General features: G+C 40.2%; 1 protein-coding gene across 3 annotated transcripts in view; it reads right to left on the minus strand.

Annotated features, from left to right (window-relative positions):
• ZNF469 (zinc finger protein 469) overlaps positions 1 to 27,654 on the minus strand; it is a 562,435-nt gene that overhangs the window by 55,241 nt on the left and 479,540 nt on the right. The window contains exon 4 of one of the 3 annotated variants that reach the window (XM_073659716.1): positions 1,646 to 1,726. The exons of the other annotated variants lie outside the window; for them this stretch is intronic. The gene's annotated coding sequence lies outside the window, so the exon portion shown is untranslated. The remainder of the gene's footprint in view (positions 1 to 1,645; positions 1,727 to 27,654) is intronic. 3 annotated transcript variants of the gene reach the window in all.

The raw sequence follows: 27,654 nt of genomic DNA on the forward strand, positions 1-27,654 counted from the left end.
TTCCGCATCATGTGCACAGCACATCAGGATTACCATTGCAATAACTGTCAGACGGATTACATAAGTGTTTTCGATGCGAAAACGCATCAAAAACGCTACATGTGCACATAACCTAAGAGCACTTTTTGACGTTGTTCAGAATGGAGCTTCTACCAGAGGATCGGGGCACCTGGCATAATAAAACTTATTTAGTTAACTAAGTCATTTTTAAATAAAATATAGCTAATTTACATATATTTTTTTACTATAAAACTTTTACAAGTTGCCCCTCTAACTGCAAAAGAAGCATCTGAGTAAGAAAATAGAAGAACCAATCCACCCCCCCTCCCTTTTGTACTTTTCCATCATTGTACTATACATTTCTGAGGTATGCCAAACCCGTTTAGCTGCTACCCACACAAAAAGAACTTGAAGGAAGAATACTAGGAAGACACAACATTGCATTACTGTATATTAGTGTAAATGTCAATTCTTATGGTCTTGTTGGAACTTTCACGTTGGATCATATGTCTTGTCTATTTAGTATCTGGTAGATAAGTTAGCTGGGTACATGAGTTTATGAGTAGATGGTATTGTGCAAGTTCACTACTAGGTGTACTGTGCAGGCATCTTGCTTTTATCTCTAATATGGAGACCAGAACTTGCAGATCAAAGGGAAAAACACCAGTGAATTCAATTATTGTAAATACAAAGCCATTTATATTAAAGCAAGCCTTTCCCAGAACTGTATGAGGAGGGAAGAATCTATTATAGAATACATACTGTATGCAACAACGTCAAAGCCCTCCGCTACCGGGACCAGTATAAGTGATGGAAAACATTGCAAGCATTCTACACAAATTCTACATTCTTACACTCATAGCGATTCCCTCTAGATTCAGAGGTTAAAAGCCACCGTGGATTTGGCAGCAGAGGACCAAACCACATTGCTATAACCAGTATGGCTTCCCATCACCGACACAGACTGCCCCTTTCTCTTGATCAGCCACAGGATCATGGCTGTTTTGGTGAAGCCTGCAGTAAGAGAAGCTTTATTTAAACCCATTCATTGACCACAGTATAATACCAATATTCATGCAATGGTGTGGTTGCCTTATGTTAGGTTCCCGATCGCTTAACTTCTGACTGTGTGTTTTCTTTTAGAAGCAAAAGTTACAAATTACATACTTGAGCAAGGCTGAAAAAGGCATTGTAAAAATATATGCCTTTCTTGTTGGGTTCTGACAACTTCTGTGAAGCTTTTGTCAGTGTCGGGAGGGGACATATTAGACACATTTTGACTAAGGTGGTAAAAATGAAATAGATTTTTGACAAATGCTGTCATAATGTAAAAGAGATAAAGTGCCATCAGGGCTGTGTGACTATGCAGTATACTGACCCATGTTCAAGCCATAGCAGTAACCGCTGAAGGCTCCACAATGATGATTTTATGGAGTGAAATATAATAAATATAGATTTATTTTTTTAACTGTTCATCTAAGTCTAATCGCCACTTGGGATCCAAAAGGAAATCTTTCCATTTTTCAGCAGATTGACTCATCATGACTAATGTTTTGTCTTTCTTCTTTTTTTTTTTTTTTTTTTTTGTACCATTTCAAATGAAAGCCTTTGACCAAAAATTAGAAAAGGAAAAAGTAGCACTCACCTTCCCATAAAATGGATTCTTTATTACTTCACTTGGAAGACATGAAAATGGTTTCTGGCGGACGCAGGTAGCGTACAGGACCTGTGCAAGTGAAATAATAAAGGATCAATTTTATGGGATGGTGAGTGCCGCTTTTTCCTTTTCTAATTTTAGTCATGCCATTAAATACTTTTTAGACAGAGCAAACAAGATCTCTATGGCCCCATGGGGTGTCTCAGAGAATTTATAATGGGTGGTGAAAAAACGCCTAGTGTGAACATAGCTATCAGGTTTTGCTGCGTTTTTAGTGAAAAAAAGTAAGTACAGCAGTATGTGAAACTCATTTATTTTTGTGATTTTACCATCTTGTCTTTTTCACCTGAGATGGCAGTTTGGATTAGGACAGTTTAATTAAATTAGTGATGTGTAGAAAGCCATAAAGGTACCAAATCTTTTCAAAAGGAGTGATTCGGCATTATCCATTGTAAAAGCATAACCCTTCTCTTCATCCATGTCCTCTCCCATGCCCCATCTCTCATCACAGTCCACAAATTCCAGGACCACAAGTCATAAGGAAGACCGATGATGCTGTTGGTTCTTGTGATCAGCACCGAGGTCAGGCTGTGAGTTGTCTCTGTACTACCAGCGCATAAATGCTGTTGTATTGTCTTTTGGATACGTGCACACTAAGTGTTTTTGTTGAGTTTTTTGGAGCAGAAACTCTCCAAATCCTACTCCAAAAAAGTTGTGAAAACTCAGGATAAAGATTCAGTGTGCACATACCTTCAGGCTGTGTTTACCTGTCAATTTTTATTATATCCCAGACACACATTTTCAGAATAATGATGCTCGCTGTCCCATTATATAAATGATGTTGCATAATATAGATTACTTTATGCGGCAGCATTAATTTTCATCTTTCCTTAAAGTATAGGAGTGGCACCAAGAAAATGAGTACTGGAAAGATCTTGTAAATATACTATAGTCCTCTTAAAGTTACAGGGCAAGCTGAGTGTAATGTAATATTACGCTATGCTGAGTGGATTTACAGTGTCCATATTTGTAATGCCATCAGAGCTATGCGCTCGTATTGTCCACATCTGCTGAATCCATTGGGGTCATGGTTCCATCGTTACCTGCCCGCGCTATTCGGAGGGACATAGGAAGGGTGGAGGGAGCTTATGGCTCCTCTGAAAGGATCTGTGTTCTGGATGATGGGATCAATTTACACCACAACTTCCCATCCCTGTCAACCCACACAGGGTACTCTGTGTGCAGAGCGTCAAGTCGCTGCCACTGACATGTGTTTTTACAGAAGTACACAGGCTACAATTTACGTTCTCTAGAGCAAATTTATCTTTTTTTTTCTTTCATTTTATAACTCCTCAAAATTAATTTTAATCTATTAATCTTGTAGTTTTTACACTTAAGTCTTGAAGACTGTGATTTTGCAAAATGATTTTTTTTTTAATTAAATATAGCCAAGGCTGAAAATTTGGACAATAGTTGCGAGACATTTTTAAATGTGTCCAGGTTTAATTACTAATATGTAATGGAAGGTAAAATAAGTTATTACAATTGAATTCCCAAAAGTGGAGTATTTAAAGGGAGCCTGTCATCTTGAAAATGCTATCCGCAACAGGTTATGGAGCTGAACAGATTGATATATAGCTTATTGACAAAAGATTCAGTATTGATTGAATTTTTTTTTTCATTTAAATCTAAACTTATTGTGGATTTAGGAGTCCAAATTAGTGATTATTAGTGGTTAATGGCCTTTCTTTTATTATTGGTCACTCAGATATACAGTTAGGTCCATATATATTTGGACAGAGACAACATTTTTCTAATTTTGGTTCTAGACATTGCAACAATGAATTTTAAACAAAACAATTCAGATGCAGTTGAAGTTCAGACTTTCCGCTTTCATTTGAGGGTATCCACATTAACATTGGATGAAGGGTTTAGGAGTTTCAGCTCCTTAACATGTGCCACCCTGTTTTTAAAGGGACCAAAAGTAATTGGACAGATTAAATAATTGTAAATAAAATGTTCATTTCTAGTACTTGGTTGAAAACCCTTTGTTGGCAATGACTGCCTGAAGTCTTGAACTCATGGACATCACCAGACGCTGTGTTTCCTCCTTTTTGATGCTCTGCCAGGCCTTCACTGCGGTGGTTTTCAGTTGCTGTTTGTTTGTGGGCCTTTCTGTCTGAAGTTTAGTCTTTAACAAGTGAAATGCATGCTCAATTGGGTTGAAATCAGGTGACTGACTTGGCCATTCAAGAATATTCCACTTCTTTGCTTTAATAAACTCCTGGGTTGCTTTGGCTTTATGTTTTGGGTCATTTTCCATCTGTAGTATGAAATGACGACCAATCAGTTTGGCTGCATTTGGCTGGATCTGAGCACACAGGATGGCTCTGAATACATCAGAATTCATTCGGCTGCTTCTGTCCTGTGTCACATCATCAATAAACACTAGTGACCCAGTGCCACTGGCAGCCATGCCAGTTTCATCGTTGGGAAGTTCTGCATGTTTGACAGCTCCCCAGCGATCACGAAATGACTCTCCAGCGATCCCAAAACCGTGACGTAATAACGATCTCGCTAACGATCTGGTTATGTGTGACGGGGCCTTTAGTCTAGTCTCCTAGCTCCTGAACATTCTTACCTAGATAGTTCTCACCTATCTACAGATTGTTTCCTACAACTCCTTTTTCTAACTACAAGAACTTCTACTACCAATTGCCGTTCCTGCTTGTGCTCCTTCGGCCACTGGTTTCCAGCGATACTACGTCAGTATCGTAACACTAACCTATTTTTCTTCTAAGAAAACGGGATTATAAGTAGCAGACAGCCCCTATTATAAGTTTATTTTTTTAATTAATGCCATTTTAATGTTGCATATTTTTGAAGATGTATCCAAGTTCCTCTGGATATTTGCCTGTCTGTCCTCTCTATTTACCTGTGGAATGATTGGCATTTTTATAATTTCAGCATCTGTCATTGAAGTGATCTCAATTAATGGTGAAGTTTTCTGTATTCAATCGACACTGACATATTACTTGTGTAGCCTGTAGATGCAGTGGGGTGATGCTTGCACAGTGTTATCTTGTGGTCAGTCCTAATGAGAATAAAGCCAGAAACTTCCTGACTTTAGACATATGTGAGTGGAGAATTCCTGGAAATGATGAAGAGTGATGGCTACGTGTCTAGCTCTCCACAAGCCCAAAGGCCGGTGCTTGGCCTATGATGTCATTTGGCTGTTAATGTGTGTGTGTTGTAATACTATGAAGTTGAGCGTAACAGACTGTCCACTTATGGCAGTGTTCAGTAGGGGATAAAGGCATTTGAGGGTGGGAGGACTCTAAACACCATTTTTATCTAATGACTTATTCCATTGTGGTTGCCAACGATTTACAGAATGGAAGGCTGCCTTTAATCACCAGCCGCTTCTTTCTAAATTTGCATAACGGTGCCCTGTATCAACAATGTAGTGTTGTGCTTCCAAATAAAGGATTTAAGGGCTTGTGCAACATTAGACAACTTCTGACAAGTGAGTCTATGTGATATGGTTGAGGTAGTTACATAGTCACATAGTTTATAAGGCCGAAAAAAGACAAGCGTCCATCCAGTTCAGCCTATTTCTTGTGCACTGCAGCTATTCCGCAGCGTTGATCCAGGGGAAGGCAAAAAAAACCATGCGGTATAGGCCAATTTACATCATTGAGGAAAAAATACTCATCAAAGCACTGGAGATTGTGGCTAACTCGACTGGGGTTGGCACGTACAAGGCAACAGTCCAGAGCTCAAAAGGGGCACGCTCTTTTTGGTTAGTCATGTGGGCAAAAAAGTTTGGTGGTTTCACTAGCAGAGATGCTTGTGTGTATAACAATCACTTATTTAACCCCTTAGTGACAGAGCCAATTATGTTCTTAATGACTAAGCCAAATTTTACAATTCTGACCAGGTAATGACTCCGGAACGCTTCAACGGATCCCACTGATTCTGAGATTTGTTTTTTTTTATTGCATATTGTACTTAATGATAGTTGTAAAATTTAGTTTGATATGACTTGCGTTTATGTGTAAAAAAAAAAAAAAAGGGGAAATTTGGTGAAAGTTTTGCAATTTTCAAACTTTGAATTTTTATGCCCTTAAATAAGAGAAATAAGTCACACACAATAGTTAATAAATAACATTTCCCACATGTCTACTTTACATCAACACAATGTTTGCAACAAAGTTTTTTTTTTTTTTTGTTACGAAGCTATAAGGGTTAAAGTTGACCAGCGATTTCTAATTTTTCCAACGAAATTTACAAAACCATTTTTTTTAGGGACCACATCACATTTGAAGTGACTTTGAGGGGTCTATATGACAGAAAATCCCCAAAAGTGACACCATTCTAAAAAACTGCACCCCCTCAAGGTGCTCAAAACCACATTGAATAAGTTTATTAACCCTTCACTTGCTTCACAGGAACTGAAGCAATGTGGAAGGAAATTTACATTTAACTTTTTTTCACACAAATTTTACTTCAGGCCCCAATTTTTTTATTTTCACAAGGGTAACAAGAGAAAATGGACCACAAAATTTGTTGTGCAATTTCTCCTGAGTACGCTGATACCCAAATGTCGGGGAAAACCACTGTTTGAGTACTCGGAAGGGAAGGAGCGCCATTTGACTTTTTGAACGTAAAATTTGCTTGAATAATTAGCGGACGCCATGTCACTTTTGGGGAGCCCCTGATGTGCCTAAACAGTGGAACCCCCCCCACAAGTGACCCCTCAAGGATTTTATCAAGGGGTATAGTGATCATTTTGAACCCAGAGGTACGGCACAGAATTTGATAACATTAGGTCATCATATTGAATAAGTTGTCATTAGTCTTGAGTGCAAGTGCTCGCTACTTGAGTTTGCATCGGATACTCTGGTTTACACCGAGTATCGCGGATGCTTGAGTGACATGCTCACATGCTTTACGGTTGTTAGACACCCCAAAAAAAAACCATATGGGGATTGCTCGTGTATGGCAGGCAATCCTCGCATGTTTTTTTGGCTGTATAACAGCCGCTAAGCATATGGGGCGAAGACTCGAGCATGTCACTCGAGCACCCACAATACTCTGTGCATACCCGAGCACCCGATGCAAACTCGAGTAGAGAGCACTTGTGCTCAACACTAGTCGCCATATTGTCATCATTTTTTTTCTTTACTTTTGAAAAAATCCCAACACAATCCTATCCGTAACCCCAACCCTAACACAACCCTAATCCTAACCCAAACCTAACCCTAACCCAAACCTAACCCTAACCCAAACCTAACCCTAACCCAAACCTAACCCTAACCCAAACCTAACCCTAACCCAAACCTAACCCTAACCCAAACCTAACCCTAACCCAAACCTAACCCAAACCTAACCCTAACCCAAACCTAACCCTAACACAAACCTAACCCTAACACAACCCTAATCCTAACACAACCCTAACACAAACCTAACCCTAACCCAAACCTAACCCTAACCCAAACCTAACCCAAACCTAACCCTAACCCAAACCTAACCCTAACCCAAACCTTACCCTAACATAAACCTAACCCTAACACAACCCTAATCCTAACCTAACCCTAACACAAACCTAACCCTAACACAAACCTAAACCTAACCCAAACCTAAACCTAACCCAAACATAACCCTAACACAAACTTAACCCTAACACAAACCTAACCCAAACCTAACCCTAACACAAACCTAACCCTAACCCAAACCTAACCCTAACACAAACCTAACCCTAATACAAACCTAACCCAAACCTAACCCTAACACAAACCTAACCCTAACCCAAACCTAACCCAAACCTAACCCTAACCCAAACCTAACCCTAACCCAACCTAACCCTAACACAAACCTAACCCTAACACAAACCTAACCGTAACCCTAGCCCAACCCTAATCCTAACCCTAACACAACCCTAATCCTAACCCTAACTGCAAAGAATGGAAAAAAATATTTTTATTTTATAATTTTTATCTAACAAAGGGGTGGTTTGATTTATTTTTTTTCTTTTGATCACTGTGATAAACCCTATCACAGTGAACAAAAGGAACCAATAGGGAAAATTCCTTATTGTTGCAAGGCACCGGTCGGCAGATCTCGGGGGGCGCACGCCGCATGCGCCTGCCATTTTTTTTTTATAGAAAGATGACGGAGGGCCAGGGGATAATCAGAAGATCCGGGGGACGGCGGAGGTAACGGGAGGGCTACATTTTCTTGTGACCGGCCCTGATCATGTTCTCCAGGGTCTCAGCTACCCCGTAGCTGAGACCCTGGAGAATTTCCAACTCTGGGGGGCGCTACAGCCTTATTCCGCAGCGACGCATTTTCACGCCGCTGAGGCATAAGTACCTTTAACTGCTGCCGTGGAAATGCGTTATGGCGGACATTAAGGGTTTAAAGCAGAAACGTGGAATGCCGTGACGGTTGTCGCACACTTCTAGCATGCAGAGAAGGGCATGGTTCATTCATGCTGCAGTTGTTCAGATTACCCTCGCTCAGAAAAGTATTGTTTTGTCCAGAAAATATAATTAAAGTCTCTACTTGGGCAGCTTAGCTCACATTCTTCTTCCAGGAGGGTTCACCCTGCTTGGCAAATACAATATGACTTTCATACAGTCTGCAACTGTATCCACGCTACAGTCTTTCACCTCCCCAACAGTCCATTTTTGTACTGGTTATCCCCAATAATTATTTTTGATGCCTCTGAACATCCATGTTGACCCACTGTCCTGAGAGCGGCCATCACCATGTCCCATAAAGTAGTGCGGTGTGAGCATTTAAGCCACCTGAATATTGCACCTTTAAAAATGCTCATGCTTTTGCCCACAGAGAATTGGGCTGTAGAAGGGTGGCATGTAAAGTGCTGGTTGTAATGTGAACATACCCATATGGTTGTGTTTGACAATGTGCTAAATTTCTGATCAGGTGTGAAAGCCTCAGCAGGTTTAGGTATCGGCATTCTGCATTCAATAGCCATTATTACAGAGGTAATTAATGTTTCGAATTTCATTTTCCATTTACTTTTTTTAATTTTAAATCAAAAACTCTTAATCCAGGCAGGAAAAGGAGTCCTGGTCTCTCCAGCAGCATTTTCAGATAAAAGGCAGGAAAAGGTTGACATTTCTGGGCTCCCTGGAGCATGTTATTTAGCTGCATATTTTATGTGACCATTTCAGTTTGATTTATCTCTCTCGCTGGGCTGAGGGATGAAAGCAGCTCCTCACATGTTCCCTGTGAAGGGGACTCTTCACAACTAACAGATGTGCAAACACAGGAACTAAATGGAGATACTGTAGGATCTTTGCAGAGAGTGGGCGAGCTCACGGGGCCCCGGCACTTTGTGTGGAGGTGGCAAATATATAGTGTCTATATGAAGAAGGCGATGGGTGGGTCATAGATATCTGAGTGTTCCGCTTTTTGGCGGCTCTACAGAATTTTTGAACTTTTGGTCTGCAGTTTTGTATGTTAAACTTAGATCCTCCTCCCATTTTCTCCTTCCAGCACATAGTGCTGAGTTTATTATTATAGAGCATTACTGGCTGTAGAAATAAACAGTCGCTTCACTTGTCAGTAGTGCTGATCATTCATCTTGCCATAGGCTCTCTAAACCTGGTTGGATCCTAATTGTATCTGTGGAAAGCACATGAAGATTATAGGAACTTAAATTAATATGTAAATTTCCATAGGTGATGGGTCCACCGAGTGGCGCAGAAATGCTAATTTTACCTTTTCCTGCTGGTCAGTTGGTCAGGCATTGTTTACCTAACACATTGGTAGGGCATTGAGTTGGTCAGGCATTGTTTACCTAACACATTGGTAGGTCATTGAGTTGGTCAGGCATTGTTTACCTAACACATTGGTAGGGCATTGAGTTGGTCAGGCATTGTTTACCTAACACATTGGTAGGTCATTGAGTTGGTCAGGCATTGTTTACCTAACACATTGGTAGGGCATTGAGTTGGTCAGGCATTGTTTACCTAACACATTGGTAGGGCATTGAGTTGGTCAGGCATTGTCTACTTTTTACATATTGGTAGGGCATTGAGTTGGTCAGGCATTGTTTACCAAACACATTGGTAGGTCATTGAGTTGGAGGCATTGTCTACTTTTTACATATTGGTAGGGCATTGAGTTGGTCAGGCATTGTTTACTTTTTACACATTGGTAGAGCATTGAGTTGGTCAGGCATTGTTTACCTAACACATTGGTAGGTCATTGAGTTGGTCAGGCATTGTTTACTTTTTACATATTGGTAGGGCATTGAGTTGGTCAGGCATTATTTAATTTTTACATATTAGTAGGGCATTGAGTTGGTCAGGCATTGTTTACTTTTTACATATTGGTAAGGCATTGAGTTGGTCAGGCATTGTTTACTTTTTACACATTAGTAGGGCATTGAGTTGGTCAGGCATTGTTTACCTAACACATTGATAGGTCATTGAGTTGGTCAGGCATTGTTTACTTTTTACATATTGGTAGGGCATTGAGTTGGTCAGGCATTGTTTACCTAACACATTGGTAGGGCATTGAGTTGGTCAGGCATTATTTACTTTCACACATTGGTAGGGCATTGTATACTTTATCACATATCACAAAATGTAATTAAACTGTACTAATACTAGCTGACATGCTCATGTGAGGACACCAAAACATTATGGTTTATCTTGGGAAAATCACAAAAATAAATGTGTTTCACATCCTTCTGTACTTGTGTCTTTTTCACCAAAAACTGATGGCAGTGTTTTTGCACTTACTTTGTTGCTTAATATGGGTGAAAAAAATGCTGCAAAGGCGCTGGAAGAATTGACATGCTGCAGTTTTCAAAAGCACAGTAGTTTTCCAATTCAGTCAGCAAAAAAAAACCTGCGTGTGCATGAGATTTCTGAAATCGCATAGCTTTTGCTGAGATTGTAAAAAGCAGCTTTTAATTTGCAGAAAAAAAACAGCAACTTGTGAACGTGACCTTAAGCTGCTGCTGTTCATTGTGGAACCAAGAGTTTTACTTGAAAGATGCACTAATTATCTGATGACAGACACTTCTCATTTGAAAATAAATTGTAATCTACTTGTGTACGAGGTCAGGAATCCCCAGTGTCGGTAAGTAAGTTCCAGACACAGTGGCTACAAGACACTTCTCGAGATTTCTATCGGTCAAACCCAAGAAATCAGAAAATATGGAGGAAAGATCTGTATGATATGAATGACATCTCAGATGCTCTTGTATCAATCACTGCAGGCGGAGGCAGCACATTCTCTCTTACAGCATTTCCTATGGGACGTCAGAGATTAAGCCTACCTCTTACTCATCACCAGGCCTTCATTGAAAAACCATTTGTGCACATGAAGGGGGCGCACATATATTGTCGTATTGTGGCATTTTTCTGGCTCTGTTCGGTCTTGGAGGAATGCTGAGGCAATCACTGAAAAGGTTTCTTTCTCACGCTTTTGATTTGTGAATCATTGCTAAATATCTATTATTACACAAAGTAGCAGAATATGTTCTATATGTACCAATGTTGCATGCATTTTTACACATGTTACCATTGTGGGACGGCTGTGCCAGTGATTTACAGACGATAATATAAAAATAAAGATTATTATTATTATTATTATTATTACAGGGACTCTGAAGTGATGTCAAACTCCAGGTTATCTAGAGAACATTGTTGCATTATTCCCTCTTTGACCGGATTAAGAGAGCCTTGATGTCGCTATCAGTTTTGGACTAGTTTGGGAACCACTATTGTCAAACACAAAAGTTTGCGGCACACAAATATGTAATTATTTAAAAATGATGTCCTATAGCTTCTGCTTAAAGGGGTTGTCCTCTGAGCAGTTATAGTTGTGGCTTAACTTGAAGCTAAACTTTATTGTTGTGCTGTTATATAAGAGTCATGGATTCCTTCGGTTCCGTCCATGCTTCTTTTCGTGAACACAGTTGATGTAGGCGCTTTTTTAAGCTCCCACTACATATAATTAATGCATCTATGAGACCCATGCCCTCAGCATAGAGACAATATGTGAACAGACCCTTAAAGGAGTTGACTGTTCTTTCCCTAAAAGTCTGCAGTGACTCTATGACTGCAGATTTCTTAATTCTCACGGCTTGCACACCGCAACTCTGTCAAGATTATCCAGCGGGCAGTCATGTGACCTCAACTATGCGTACTTTTGGCCACATTATGACTAGACGGGCATGGCCTCGCTCAATGCAATTGAACTGAGCGAGGCTGTGAACTTCTAGTTGGAATGTGGCCCAGAAGTATGCACATCATTGTCCGTTAACGAATGACTCCGACACCTGAGAGTCCTGACAGTGTGTGGTGCGCACAGTGTGAGGATTCAGGAATCTGCAGTCACATAGTAGGACTACGGACTTCTAGCAAAAGACCAGACAACCACCTTAAAGGGGTTGTCCGGTGAAAACAAGTAATCACCTATCCACGGGATTGGTGTGGGTCTGACAGTCGAATACTGCCAGGACAGAGGTCAGATACTACGCACAGTGAGTTCATTCATGTCAGGGTTCCCGCCAGACTTTTTCAGGACAACAGAACGCCCCATGTGGTGTTCAGCGAAGAGCCCTGTAATAATGTGCACCGAGTCTAACGATGCTCTGCTGTCACTCTAAGCTATGTATGCTTCCTTACAAATATTTATTTTCTGTTTTGTAAAAACTTTTCATACAAAAGGTATTATTACTAAGGTTCAGTTTTGGGTGAAGTTGTAAATTACAAGTCAGGAGATTTATGGCCCGACTTTTGTAAGAGTTATTCATTATAATCCACTAGACAACAGCATGAATGAATGGAAGTCAGCCTACATCCCTAACCCCATATTATGAGCACATGTAGCTGCACCACTCCCTATCAGTAATTCAGAGATGAAAATAAACTCTGCCACATCTGAAAGCTAAAATAGACACTTGTAATCACAGAAAGAATGACCTTGCAGATCTGGAAGCTTTGATGAGGTCCTGTCCATTTTCCTCCTGTTTCCACTCTAAAATAGATTGCTAGCTTCTTGGGTGAAAATGCATGGGACATAGTAAAATAAGTAAGTTGGCTGAATACATTGCATATGAGATTCAGAGGTAGACAAGGAGCAGAGCCTCCGCTAAAGCTCATCTTAACCTGAGTTAATAGCATCTATAAATTTGCTGTCAGGAACAAGACACCAAGATCAGATTGTAAGCTCATAAAGATCCATTAGTTATGACGTGAGGCGCCAGCCACCACCAAATGTATACGGCAGGAGTGTTTGGTGCAAGTAACTCTTTGGGTGACTTATTTTGACATTTTGATTTTGCATCATTATTTTCACAATGATTAGAAGCTAGAAGAGTTGAGGAACACGCCCATTTGGCTAAAAAGATGAGATTTATTCACACGGAGGTGGGGGCCATATCTCAGCAATGAAGAGGAGCAAGAATAAAAGAAAAACAACCCCCGGATTCAGGACATTTACTCCAGAAATAAACATTACCAATTTATGGAAAGTGACAGGTCCACTTTAATTTTTGTATAATCCTTGACTAGTTCTTGTATGTGACTTTACTATAATGTGACCTCATATATATATATATATATATATTATAAATGCTATATGTTTCCAATCTCAGATGGGGCTAATAGTCTGGAAGTAGTTGTCCTGTGTTTTATTAATGACTTCACTGGTAGCCAAGCAGTTAATTACCCAAGACTGGAAAGAAAACCCCAGGTGAATTATGCAGGCAAGTGTCAGCCAAATGAAGACACAGACATCAACAGTGTATATTCTTCCCAGCTGTATAAACACTGCAGGAAAATCCATGTGAGTGTATGTACAGTTATCTTTGTGCCTTCACATCCCGGCCATAACGTCATGGGAGGGCACAGTTAGGCCAAAGCGTCCTGGTGAGTCCCAGCCCACTGCCTTCATGTCTTGGTTACAGTCTAACCCAAGGAACACCCTCAGCTGGAAATTTAATGTTCGCTTTGGTTGCACATGGACGTCTAAGCTTTAAATAGACGTAAAGATACATGTTTACTAACCATAGACGGACACGTGTGCCTAAATAAATAGGAAAAGATACATGTCTACCAACCATAGACGGACACGTGTGCCTAAATACATAGGTAAAGATACATGTCTACCAACCATAGACGGACACGTGTGCCTAAATAAATAGGAAAAGATACATGTCTGCCAACCATAGACGGACACGTGCGCCTAAATAAATAGGAAAAGATACATGTCTACCAACCATAGACGGACACGTGTGCCTAAATAAATAGGAAAAGATACATGTCTACCAACCATAGACGGACACGTGTGCCTAAATAAATAGGAAAAGATACATGTCTACCAACCATAGACGGACACGTGTGCCTAAATAAATAGGAAAAGATACATGTCTGCCAACCATAGACGGACACGTGCGCCTAAATAAATAGGAAAAGATACATGTCTGCCAACCATAGACGGACACGTGCGCCTAAATAAATAGGAAAAGATACATGTCTACCAACCATAGACGGACACGTGTGCCTAAATAAATAGGAAAAGATACATGTCTACCAACCATAGACGGACACGTGTGCCTAAATAAATAGGAAAAGATACATGTCTACCAACCATAGACGGACATGTGTGCCTAAATACATAGGTAAAGATACATGTCTACCAACCATAGACGGACACGTGCGCCTAAATAAATAGGAAAAGATACATGTCTGCCAACCATAGACGGACATCTGTGCCTAAATAAATAGGAAAAGATACATGTCTACCAACCATAGACGGACACGTGTGCCTAAATAAATAGGAAAAGATACATGTCTACCAACCATAGACGGACACGTGTGCCTAAATAAATAGGAAAAGATACATGTCTACCAACCATAGACGGACGCGTGTGCCTAAATAAATAGGAAAAGATACATGTCTACTAACCATAGACGGACGCGTGTGCCTAAATAAATAGAAAAAGATACATATCTACCAACCATAGACGGACACGTGTGCCTAAATAAATAGGAAAAGATACATGTCTACCAACCATAGACGGACACGTGTGCCTAAATAAATAGGTAAAGATACATGTCTACCAACCATAGACGGACATGTGTGCCTAAATAAATAGGTAAAGATACATGTCTACCAACCATAGACGGACACGTGTGCCTAAATAAATAGGTAAAGATACATGTCTACCAACCATAGACGGACACGTGTGCCTAAATAAATAGGAAAAGATACATGTCTACCAACCATAGACGGACACGTGTGCCTAAATAAATAGGAAAAGATACATGTCTACCAACCATAGACGGACACGTGTGCCTAAATAAATAGGAAAAGATACATGTCTACCAACCATAGACGGACACGTGTGCCTAAATAAATAGGTAAAGATACATGTCTACCAACCATAGACGGACATATGTGCCTAAATACATAGGTAAAGATACATGTCTACCAACCATAGACGGACACGTGCGCCTAAATAAATAGGAAAAGATACATGTCTACCAACCATAGACGGACACGTGTGCCTAAATACATAGGTAAAGATACATGTCTACCAACCATAGAAGGACACGTGTGCCTAAATAAATAGGAAAAGATACATGTCTACCAACCATAGACGGACATCTGTGCCTAAATAAATAGGAAAAGATACATGTCTACCAACCATAGACGGACACGTGTGCCTAAATAAATAGGAAAAGATAAATGTCTACCAACCATAGACGGACACGTGTGCCTAAATAAATAGGTAAAGATACTTGTCTACCAACCATAGACGGACGCGTGTGCCTAAATAAATAGGAAAAGATACTTGTCTACCAACCATAGACGGACGCGTGCGCCTAAATAAATAGGTAAAGATACTTGTCTACCAACCATAGACGGACGCGTGCGCCTAAATAAATAGGAAAAGATACATGTCTACCAACCATAGACGGACACGTGCGCCTAAATAAATAGGTAAAGATACATGTCTACCAACCATAGACGGACACGTGTGCCTAAATAAATAGGTAAAGATACTTGTCTACCAACCATAGACGGACACGTGTGCCTAAATAAATAGGAAAAGATACTTGTCTACCAACCATAGACGGACGCGTGCGCCTAAATAAATAGGAAAAGATACATGTCTACCAACCATAGATGGACACGTGCGCCTAAATAAATAGGTAAAGATACATGTCTACCAACCATAGACGGACACGTGTGCCTAAATAAATAGGTAAAGATACATGTCTACCAACCATAGACGGACACGTGTGCCTAAATAAATAGGAAAAGATACATGTCTACCAACCATAGACGGACACGTGTGCCTAAATACATAGGTAAAGATACATGTCTACCAACCATAGACGGACACGTGTGCCTAAATAAATAGGAAAAGATACATGTCTACAAACCATAGACGGACATCTGTGCCTAAATAAATAGGAAAAGATACATGTCTACCAACCATAGACGGACATCTGTGCCTAAATAAATAGGAAAAGATACATGTCTACCAACCATAGACGGACACGTGTGCCTAAATAAATAGGAAAAGATACATGTCTGCCAACCATAGACGGACACGTGTGCCTAAATACATAGGTAAAGATACATGTCTACCAACCATAGACGGACATCTGTGCCTAAATAAATAGGAAAAGATACATGTCTACCAACCATAGACGGACATGTGTGCCTAAATAAATAGGAAAAGATACATGTCTACCAACCATAGACGGACATCTGTGCCTAAATAAACAGGAAAAGATACATGTCTACCAACCATAGACGGACACGTGTGCCTAAATAAATAGGAAAAGATACATGTCTACCAACCATAGACGGACACGTGTGCCTAAATAAATAGGAAAAGATACATGTCTACCAACCATAGACGGACATCTGTGCCTAAATAAATAGGAAAAGATACATGTCTACCAACCATAGACGGACATCTGTGCCTAAATAGGTAAAGATACATGTCTACCAACCATAGACGGACACGTGTGCCTAAGTAAATAGGAAAAGATACATGTCTACCAACCATAGACGGACATCTGTGCCTAAATAATTAGGTAAAGATACATGTCTACCAACCATAGACAGACACGTGTGCCTAAATAAATAGGAAAAGATACATGTCTACCAACCATAGACAGACACGTGTGCCTAAATAAATAGGAAAAGATACATGTCTACCAACCATAGACGGACACGTGTGCCTAAATAAATAGGAAAAGATACATGTCTACCAACCATAGACGGACACGTGCGCCTAAATAAATAGGAAAAGATACATGTCTACCAACCATAGACGGACACGTGCGCCTAAATAAATAGGAAAAGAAACATGTCTACCAACCATAGACGGACACGTGTGCCTAAATAAATAGGAAAAGATACATGTCTACCAACCATAGACGGACACGTGTGCCTAAATAAATAGGAAAAGATACATGTCTACCAACCATAGACGGACATCTGTGCCTAAATACATAGGTAAAGATACATGTCTACCAACCATAGAGAGACACGTGTGCCTAAATAAATAGGTAAAGATACATGTCTACCAACCATAGACGGACACGTGTGCCTAAATAAATAGGAAAAGATACATGTCTACCAATCATAGACGGACACGTGTGCCTAAATAAATAGGAAAGATACATGTCTACCAACCATAGACGGACATGTGTGCCTAAATAAATAGGTAAATATACATGTCTACCAACCATAGACGGACATGTGTGCCTAAATAAATAGGAAAAGATACATGTCTGCCAACCATAGACGGACACGTGTGCCTAAATAAATAGGTAAAGATACATGTCTACCAACCATAGACGGACATGTGTGCCTAAATAAATAGGAAAAGATACATGTCTACCAACCATAGACGGACATCTGTGCCTAAATAAATAGGAAAAGATACATGTCTACCAACCATAGACGGACACGTGTGCCTAAATAATTAGGTAAAGATACATGTCTACCAACCATAGACGGACATCTGTGCCTAAATAAATAGGAAAAGATACATGTCTACCAACCATAGACGGACACGTGTGCCTAAATAAATAGGAAAAGATACATGTCTACCAGGCATAGACGGACACGTGTGCCTAAATAAATAGGAAAAGATACATGTCTACCAACCATAGACGGACACGTGTGCCTAAATAAATAGGAAAAGATACATGTCTACCAACCATAGACGGACATCTGTGCCTAAATAATTAGGTAAAGATACATGTCTACCAACCATAGAGAGACACGTGTGCCTAAATAAATAGGAAAAGATACATGTCTACCAACCATAGACGGACATCTGTGCCTAAATAAATAGGAAAAGATACATGTCTACCAACCATAGACGGACACGTGTGCCTAAATAAATAGGAAAAGATTCATGTCTACCAACCATAGACGGACATCTGTGCCTAAATAAATAGGAAAAGATACATGTCTACCAACCATAGACGGACATCTGTGCCTAAATAAATAGGAAAAGATACATGTCTACCAACCATAGACGGACACGTGTGCCTAAATAAATAGGAAAAGATACATGTCTACCAACCATAGACGGACATCTGTGCCTAAATAAATAGGAAAAGATACATGTCTACCAACCATAGACGGACACGTGTGCCTAAATAAATAGGTAAAGATACATGTCTACCAACCATAGACGGACACGTGTGCCTAAATAAATAGGAAAAGATACATGTCTACCAACCATAGACGGACACGTGCGCCTAAATAATTAGGTAAAGATACATGTCTACCAACCATAGACGGACACGTGTGCCTAAATAAATAGGAAAAGATACATGTCTACCAACCATAGACGGACATCTGTGCCTAAATAAATAGGAAAAGATACATGTCTACCAACCATAGACGGACACGTGTGCCTAAATAAATAGGTAAAGATACATGTCTACCAACCATAGACGGACATCTGTGCCTAAATAATTAGGTAAAGATACATGTCTACCAACCATAGAGAGACACGTGTGCCTAAATAAATAGGAAAAGATACATGTCTACCAACCATAGACGGACATCTGTGCCTAAATAAATAGGAAAAGATACATGTCTACCAACCATAGACGGACACGTGTGCCTAAATAAATAGGAAAAGATTCATGTCTACCAACCATAGACGGACATCTGTGCCTAAATAAATAGGAAAAGATACATGTCTACCAACCATAGACGGACATCTGTGCCTAAATAAATAGGAAAAGATACATGTCTACCAACCATAGACGGACACGTGTGCCTAAATAAATAGGAAAAGATACATGTCTACCAACCATAGACGGACATCTGTGCCTAAATAAATAGGAAAAGATACATGTCTACCAACCATAGACGGACACGTGTGCCTAAATAAATAGGTAAAGATACATGTCTACCAACCATAGACGGACACGTGTGCCTAAATAAATAGGAAAAGATACATGTCTACCAACCATAGACGGACACGTGCGCCTAAATAATTAGGTAAAGATACATGCAGGGCTGTGGAGTCGGAGTCGGTATAAAATGGACCAACTCCAACTTCTAAAATACTGTATATAATAAATTGGGTACAATAGTTCAATGCAGTTTGTGGGGAATATTTTTTAATAAGAATTTGGGAAAGTTATGAAATGTCCTATAAATGTCTGTCCTATTCCTGATCTCGGGGTTTGGACTTTTAGCGGAGATGAATCTGTGCTGCAGTAAATTTATCACTTAAACATGAGCCGTGTATGAGGGAGTCGTGGAGTCGGAGTTGGAGTTGGTGTCTTGGAAATTGAGGAGTCGGAGGTTTGGCTTGCCGACTCCACAGCCCTGGATACATGTCTACCATAGACGGACACGTGTGTCTAAATGACAATCTTACTGATTGCTTCAGAGTTGGATGCATCTTGGATTGTCGGTCAGATTTGTAATCATTGGATTTTGGGATTGTCATCCCAAGTGAGATTCACAACTCCTGTATCTTCCCTTATGGCAGAAACTTACATTTTTTTCTATAGCTAAAGGGATATATTTTACTATAAAGTTATAGAAGGAAACCGCTGTTTTGGAATTTCCCAGTTATTTCCTGAAGAACAGCTTCTGAATGGAGGTTACACTTTAATACTTCAGGCTTTATTATTTCTGTGTAAGACTGTTACTATTTATAAAAGATCTATAAAATATGAAAGGTGGACAGTAAGGGGTTAACGGGCCCTGTAAATGTCATTTCCACTAAAACCATTTGCTTCCACTTACATTCCATTGAAACCCTAGACTGGAAAACATTGCGTTTCCGACTCGCTACGTATATGACCAAATACAGCCATTTTGATGGGAAAGTGGAATGAAATAATGGAAAATATTTCTGGATGCTGGATTTTCAGACGAGCCGGCATTGACGTCTTTTCATCAGCATGGACTAGGAAGAGTTAAGCTCTAGGTTACGTTTTGTTTCTGGCTGACCCAACATGGATTACTATGTACCGATCGATATCTGATAAACAGGGGGGCTGATAATTTTTCTAATATATTGGATATCATACTTGGAATAGATGTGTGACTTTCTGATCCATCACTCACATACCCCCTCTCTTCTTTCCTACCTCTACCATCTGCTCTTGGTTATGGTGGCACTCCTCTTTGGTACTCAGCTGGTTCAGTGTAGACTTGGATGAGAAGACTGGCATGAGAATATCACCATACGTCCTTTAATCTTTGCGGCAGAATCCTTTAAACTTGGAGTTTCTCAGTTTGAATTGAAATATTAAAAAAAATGAAACATCTGTACAAACATCCTGGATGAAAGAAAAGCCTTTCTCATTGGCTCCTCGCAGACTTGTGCATATGCCTTACATTATAGGCGATCACCCTCATATTACTTCCCATCTGCTGAGAGCCTCTGTACATGGATTCAACATGAAATAGAGCATATCCTTTGCCAGCCAAGGGACGACTGCTTGCCTGCTGCTGGTAACCTGCCAAGTGCAGGAGTCCCGGAGATACGGGATCATTGGGCATAATCACGGCTATATTGTTGGTTTACACAATCCTTTGTTCCAGAAACAAAACCGTCAATCATATTTTTAACAAACACGGTCAAATCCTGTCCAGGATGGTGGATACTGCCATAGCCCTCACCATCGAAAAAGCATTTAGATCACCTATGATCTGTGTTTGCACTTATTATAGGGTATGTGCAAATGTTCAGTATTTGCTTCGTTTTTGTCACATTTTTCCCCCACATATTTTTGTTGCAAAAAGTGAAGCATTTCCTAGTACCAGCAAAGTGAAGTCACATGCTTATTTTTCCCCTTGCAGATCTGAATCAATTTTCAGCATCTTTGCAGCGTTCTTTGCCTATTCTAATGAATGCGGAGAAATTGCATCAAAAGCGCATGCAAAAAAAACTTGTCAAACATGCATCAAAAACATGTGTATTTTATGCTGAGTTTTTCGTGCCAACACTTCAGTGCTTAACCTAAGGCTATGTGCACACCATTAGGTTTAAATGCTGTGTTGTTTTTTTTCACAAATTAAAAGCAGATTTTTACAGTGCCAGCAAAAGCTATGAGATCACAAATTGTTTTTTGTTTGAGAACTGCATTGTTTTTTTTAAAATCTGCAGCATGTCAGTTGTTTGCAGTGTTTTTCATCCATAGAAAGCTATGAGAAAGTGAAAAGAATGTTCAGCGTTTTTGAAGCGTTTTTGATGAATAAAACGAACTTTATTAAACATACACTGTAGACCAAGCACACATGTAATCCGCTGAAATAAAACACGACAAAAATGCATCGAAAATGCTGAAAAACTGCCATGTTGAACTCAGCGTTGCAGAAAAAGACACAGCAAAAACGCTGCATGTGAACATGGCCTTATATGGCGCCGACTGGCAGCGCTAAACGACTGCTGATCAATAAACTCTGTGTCATAAACAAAGGAAAAGGCAAAAAAAACCATTATTATTATGTAACACCAGGACGCTATGTATGTGGAAATCTCCTCTGGTTTATATCTGTAAATACTGTAATTAAGTTTCTAACTTCTATGGAGACCAAAAAAGATGTGGCTGGTGTTGTCTGCAGAATACACGCTATTGGCCACTATACACATTAGACTAACGTCAGTTGAAGCCGATATCAACAGATTAATGTGTAGAGGCGCCCCCGACTCTGCCCCCGACACCAATTTTGGACGGCTGGATAAGCCACCGCCAGAGGAGTCTGGCAGCGACTCTCTCGTAGGGAGAACACAGGAGCGTCCGGCAGAGAGTCGGGCCATCCGAACCATCGTTTGGCCAACAGCTATTTAAAGTTTATGGGGGCATTTAGTATATGCTGTACTAGCGCAATAAAGTTTGATATTTTGTAGTTATAGATACGATTTAGAGAAGAATACGACATCTTGAAAATAAAATTTAATTTTTCATAGATTAACTTCCAAAGACCACAAAGGACTATATGTACATTTTGGCAAGTGAAATGTTAATACCTTTACTCCTGCAAATCCCGTGTGAATCCTGCTAGAGACAACCGGCTCTAATACCAAAACACAGCACATATAAAAAACAGATGCCTCTTATAATGTTACAAATCAGCCCAGGCGGCCGGCGGGGATTTGCTGCAGGATCATAGCATGGTACTAACCCCATCTAATAGCTGCTACTGTTCGGAATCCCCACAGCTAGCACATATCCTTTTACCCTGCATCTATATATCATGTAAGTGAGAGATATTTGACAGGAGGCCCAAAAACTCATGACATTGTACATTCTCCCATCAGAATCCAGAGGAAAAACGTAAACTCTTTTGGTTGCTGTTTTGTGGGAAGACACAGTCGCAAATGTTTCCAAATAAGTCGTATTTTCCGTTGCTGGCCGCACGTGACACACTTGCCATAGACTGCAGTGTAACCAGTCACACACGACATGCGACTCGTGTGATTTATCGACAACTTGGCTGTTTTATTAACAGCAAAATCAGAGCAGTAAAATAGTCGCATGACAGCTCTCAGTCTCACAAATGTTTTTGTTGCATGACTTTTCAAAAAACGGCTGTATTGCAACATATGTGGCCAGCCTAAAGGAAAGTGCTGGAGTAAAATGCTTCAAATTCATTAAGAGACATGCGCCACAGCTCCTGTGGCATACATTTTGTTGAATTTCTTGGGCGCACTTTGCCACTTTCCGTCCTACCCGCTTTTCAAAATGTTGACTGGGGACGAAAGAACAAACATTTGCAAAATTTTTGTGCAAAAAAAGAAATTCCAACATTGCAAGCAATTTTACTCCTGATTTCTGGTGAGAACTGCTCGATGAACTTTTGTCTTTTAATCATTACCTCCCTTCTGCAGAAACTGAAGTTTAATCAGATATGCTAATTAGGGTAATTAAGGGTAGTTGGTAAACTCTGGTAATTGACAGAGCCTTCTCTGCAGACAGTGTTCACTCCAAGCAAACCAATGGCTGTCAGTCACTAGAGATAGAGGCCGAGCAAGCAAAACCAGTGGAGGAACGGCCGCACCATGGGTACACCCAGCATCCTAGCTAGTATGTTCAATTAAACTTCAGCTTCTGCAGGAAGCAATTACAACACTAATGTTGCAATTTTTAAAGGGACTTTGTGCTTGGTTTATACTGCCAGGATCGACTCACTGAAACGTCGTTATTTCCTTCTCAAGTGCAAAATCTGTGCTAAGCATGTAATGTACCAATATGAACAGTGACTTCACCCTATCGACGATGAATATCCACTGCTATACCAGGCAGAGGAGAAGTATGAAGGAATTAATGATATTTTAATTGCATAGTAATGTATACATTACAACTCAGCTATAATAATATTCCATCACCCCTCTCCCTACTACAACTTAGACGTAGACATGACGCAGAATATATACCAGGCCTATTCTCAGTGTAATTTCAGTACATGGCTTCTTTCTAGTTTGTAGTACAAATTTCCCGATATCTAGCTTTGTCGTTTGTTTGATACAATGACTAGCACACAACTTTCTAAAAGTTAATCGTTTCATCATGCGAGTCTCATACAGCCAAAATCTGCAGATCTTTTCTGTAATATACCCTGACATCTTGAATCTGCAGCTCTATCTATAGCCGTTCATGGCAGCCATAAAACAAGCTTCTGTTTATTAGTGTTGGCTGGGAGTCTCACAATCAGGAGCTGTGCGTAAAGTACAGAGTATAAGTGTGGATACACTATCTCCGCCATCACATCTCTACGCTCAGGCATAAGAGTCCGTCCACAGTAAAAAGAAGCCATGGTCCAAAGTAGAGGAGCAAGATACTATAAATATGAGACGATGTAGAAAAATATTAGGATGTAGTTGTCACACAGTGCACTGTAGCAGCTAGTCATTTATGCTTCAACTGTTCAGCTCAAGACAATATATCGTTTAGAATATCGATTTTCTTTTTTATTTAATTTTTTTTTAAATAAACCTGGAGAAAAGTTTTTCTTAAGTCACTGTTACATTGTTAGATTCATGTTGGCCTAACCTGCTGACCATCTATGGGGGAAACCATGACTCTGTCCATCTGTTGAAGGGGAGAAGGATTAGGCATGTTGAATTACATCTCTGTCCTTTGGTTTCCCCAAGAGATAAGTTGTCTCCACAAATGTCTGGCAGCTACTTACTCCACTCTCGCTATTGAAAACACTTGCAAGCATGCATACGTTTTGTAAATTTTAGAGAAATGGTTATCAGCTGAAAATTTGTTTGGCCAACCGCTATCTAAGGAGTGTGGGCTCCTTTTAAGGGAACCGGTCATCTGGTTTTAAAAGAATTTTAAGAATATTTTTTTTTAGAATAGATGTGCAAATGGCTCATGGTAGATCTAAAGCTGTGTGACTGTCAGAGCTGGAGTGACGGAGGCTTCCGATCTACAAATAGCTCTTCAGCTTCATTTGCATCTAAACTCAAACGCTGATTTCTCAGTAACAGGGGAACGGACCGGCCATGTATTGCTGGCCTTGTCTTTGATAGAGCTACATGCACATAGAAGTAGTTGGAGGGTGAGAGCGTGCTGACAGCTTCTCTTTAGCTAGTAGTCTTTGATATCATTACATTGTTACTTTTACACTTTTTTATTTACTCTTTTGAAGACTTTGTATCTTTTAAGATACCAAACGTTTCTCTTGGTAAATGGTCTGTGTAGTCCTTCGCAGCTGATATTGTTTTCTCCTGACCATATTCCTCAATATTTGAGCAGTGTGGTTGTATCTGGTGAATTGGATTTTCGGTATGTTGAATATCCATATTGGTAAATGGCAGCTCATACAATATGTAATATCGGTACCAACAGGTTTATGACAGCTTTTTGTTAAATTTTAGTTTGAAGCTAGGCGATACTTATTAAGTTTTACTTCTTGGCCATGCAGAACTTTTTTTTTTTTCTTTTTAAGATATTGTTTCACTTCCAACCATACTCTTTGGTTATTGTGCATAAGCGCACTGAAAATTGGGCAGATGTTGTATTGAGCAAATTGCTAGCAATAATGAGGAGCAATTCTTACACAGTCTAGTGCGGTAATGGCGAACCTTATACAGACCGAGTGCCCAAACTGCAGCCCAAAACCCACTTATTTATCGCCAACACGGCAAATTAACCTGAATACTGAGGTTTAGTTTAAAAAAAAACAACTCATACAGAGAGCAGGAGGGGGCAGCATAGAGCAACCACAGAAAAGAGCAGGGGTATGAGACCGCCGAAATAAAGAATGTGCTCACCCCCATCTTGGTATATGCCCCCAATCCTTGTATATATACTGCCCTCCCCCAATCCATGTATATATGCTGCCCTCCCCCAATCCATGTATATATGCTGCCCTCCCCCAATCCATGTATATATGCTGCTCTCCCACATTCCATGTATATATGCTGCCCTCCCCCAATCCATGTATATATGCTGCCCTCCCCCAATCCATGTATATATGCTGCCCTCCCCCAATCCTTGCATATATGCTGCCCCCATCCATGTATATACACTGTCGTTAAAAAGTTTGGGGTCATTTAGAAATTTCATTATTTTTGAAAGAAAAGCACTTTTTTTTCAATGAAGCTAACATTAAATGAATCAGAAATACACCGCATGGTTTTTTTTTGCCTTCCCCTGGATCAACGCTGCGGAATAGCTGCAGTGCACAAGAAATAGGCTGAACTGGATGGACGCTTGTCTTTTTTTGGCCTTATAAACTATGTAACTATGTAAACTCTATACATTGCTAATGTGGTAAATGACTATTCTAGCTGCAAACGTCTTGTTTTTATTGCAATATCTACATAGGTGTATAGAGACCCATTTCCAACAACCACCACTCCAGTGTTTTAATGGTACATTGTGTTTGGTAACTGTGTAAGAAGGCTAATGGATGTTTAGAAAACCCTAGAAAACCCTTGCACAAGTATGTTAGCCCAGCTGAAAACGGTTTGGCTGATTTGAGAAGCTATAACATTGACCTTACTTTGAGCTAGTTGAGAATCTGGAGCATTACATTTGTTTGTTCTATGAAACTCTCAAAATGGCCAGAAAAAGAGAACTTTCGTGTGAAACTCGACAGTCTATTCTTGTTCTTAGAAATGAAGGCTATTCCATGCAAGAAATTGCCAAGAAACTGAAGATTTCCTACAACGGTGTGTACTACTCCCTTCAGAGGAGAGCACAAACAGGCTGTAACCAGAGTAGAGAGAAGTGGGAGGCCGCGCTGCACAACTGAGCAACAAGACAAGGACATTAGAGTCTCTAGTGTGAGAAATCGATGCCTCACAGCTGCTCAACTGGCAGCTTCATTAAATAGTACACGCAAAACGCCAGTGTCAACGTCTACAGTGAAGAGGCGACTCCGTGGATGCTGGCCTTCAGGGCAAAGTGGCAAAGAAAAAGCCATATCTGAGACTGGCTAATAAATGGAAAAGATTAATATGGGCAAAAGAACACAGACATTGGACAGAGAAAGATTGAAAAAAGTTTTATGGACAGACGAATCAAAGTTTGAGGTGTTTGGATCACACAGAAGAACATTTGTGAGATGCAGAACAACTGAAAAGATGCTGGAAGAGTGCCTGACGCCATCTGTCAAGCATGGTGGAGGTAATGTGATGGTCTGAGGTTGCTTTGGTGCTGGTAAAGTGGGAGATTTGTACAAGGTAAATGGGATTTTGAATAAGGAAGGCGATCACTCCATTTTGCTACGCCATTCCATACCCTGTGGACAGTGCTTGATTGCAGCCAATTTCATCCTACAACAGGACAATGACCCAAAGCACACCTCCAAATTATGCATGAACTATTTAGGGAAGAAGCTGTCAGCTGGTATTCTATCTGTAATGGAGTGGCCAGCGCAGTCACCAGATCTCAACCCCATTGTGCTGTTGTGGGAGCAGCTTGACCGTATGGTACGCAAAAAGTGCCCATCAAGACAATCCAACTTGTGGAGGGGCTTCAGGAAGCATGGGGGGGAAATGTCTCAAGATGACTTCAGCAAATTAACAGCTAGAAGTCAAAGGTCTGTAATGCTGGAATTGCTGCAAAGGAGCATTCTGTGACCAAAGCAAAGTCTGAAGGAGAAAATTATTCTTTCAAATAAAAATCATTATTTCTAACCTTGTCAATGTCTGGACAATATTTTCTATTCATTTTGCAACTCATTTGATAAATAAAAGTATGAGTTTTCATGTGAAACACAAAATTGTCTGGGTGACCCCAAAACTTTTGAACGGTAGTGTATGCTGCCTCCACACCCCCCATCCATGTATATGCCCCTGCTGCTGTTTCTGTTCATCGCATATAAAAAACAAACAAAAAAACATAACAAACACTCCTACTCACCTTCCTTCCTCTCCCACGCCACGTCCTCTCCTGTAGCCAGCAGCTGATTTCAATGTCCTAGCAATGGGAGCACATGACGTCACTGCCATGCGCCCAGTCGCGTGTACG

The sequence above is a fragment of the Phyllobates terribilis genome, unplaced genomic scaffold (genome assembly GCF_046119375.1).
Source record: "Phyllobates terribilis strain yellow unplaced genomic scaffold, ASM4611937v1 Scaffold_14__1_contigs__length_39327217, whole genome shotgun sequence".
Classification (NCBI taxonomy): Eukaryota; Metazoa; Chordata; class Amphibia; order Anura; family Dendrobatidae; genus Phyllobates; species Phyllobates terribilis.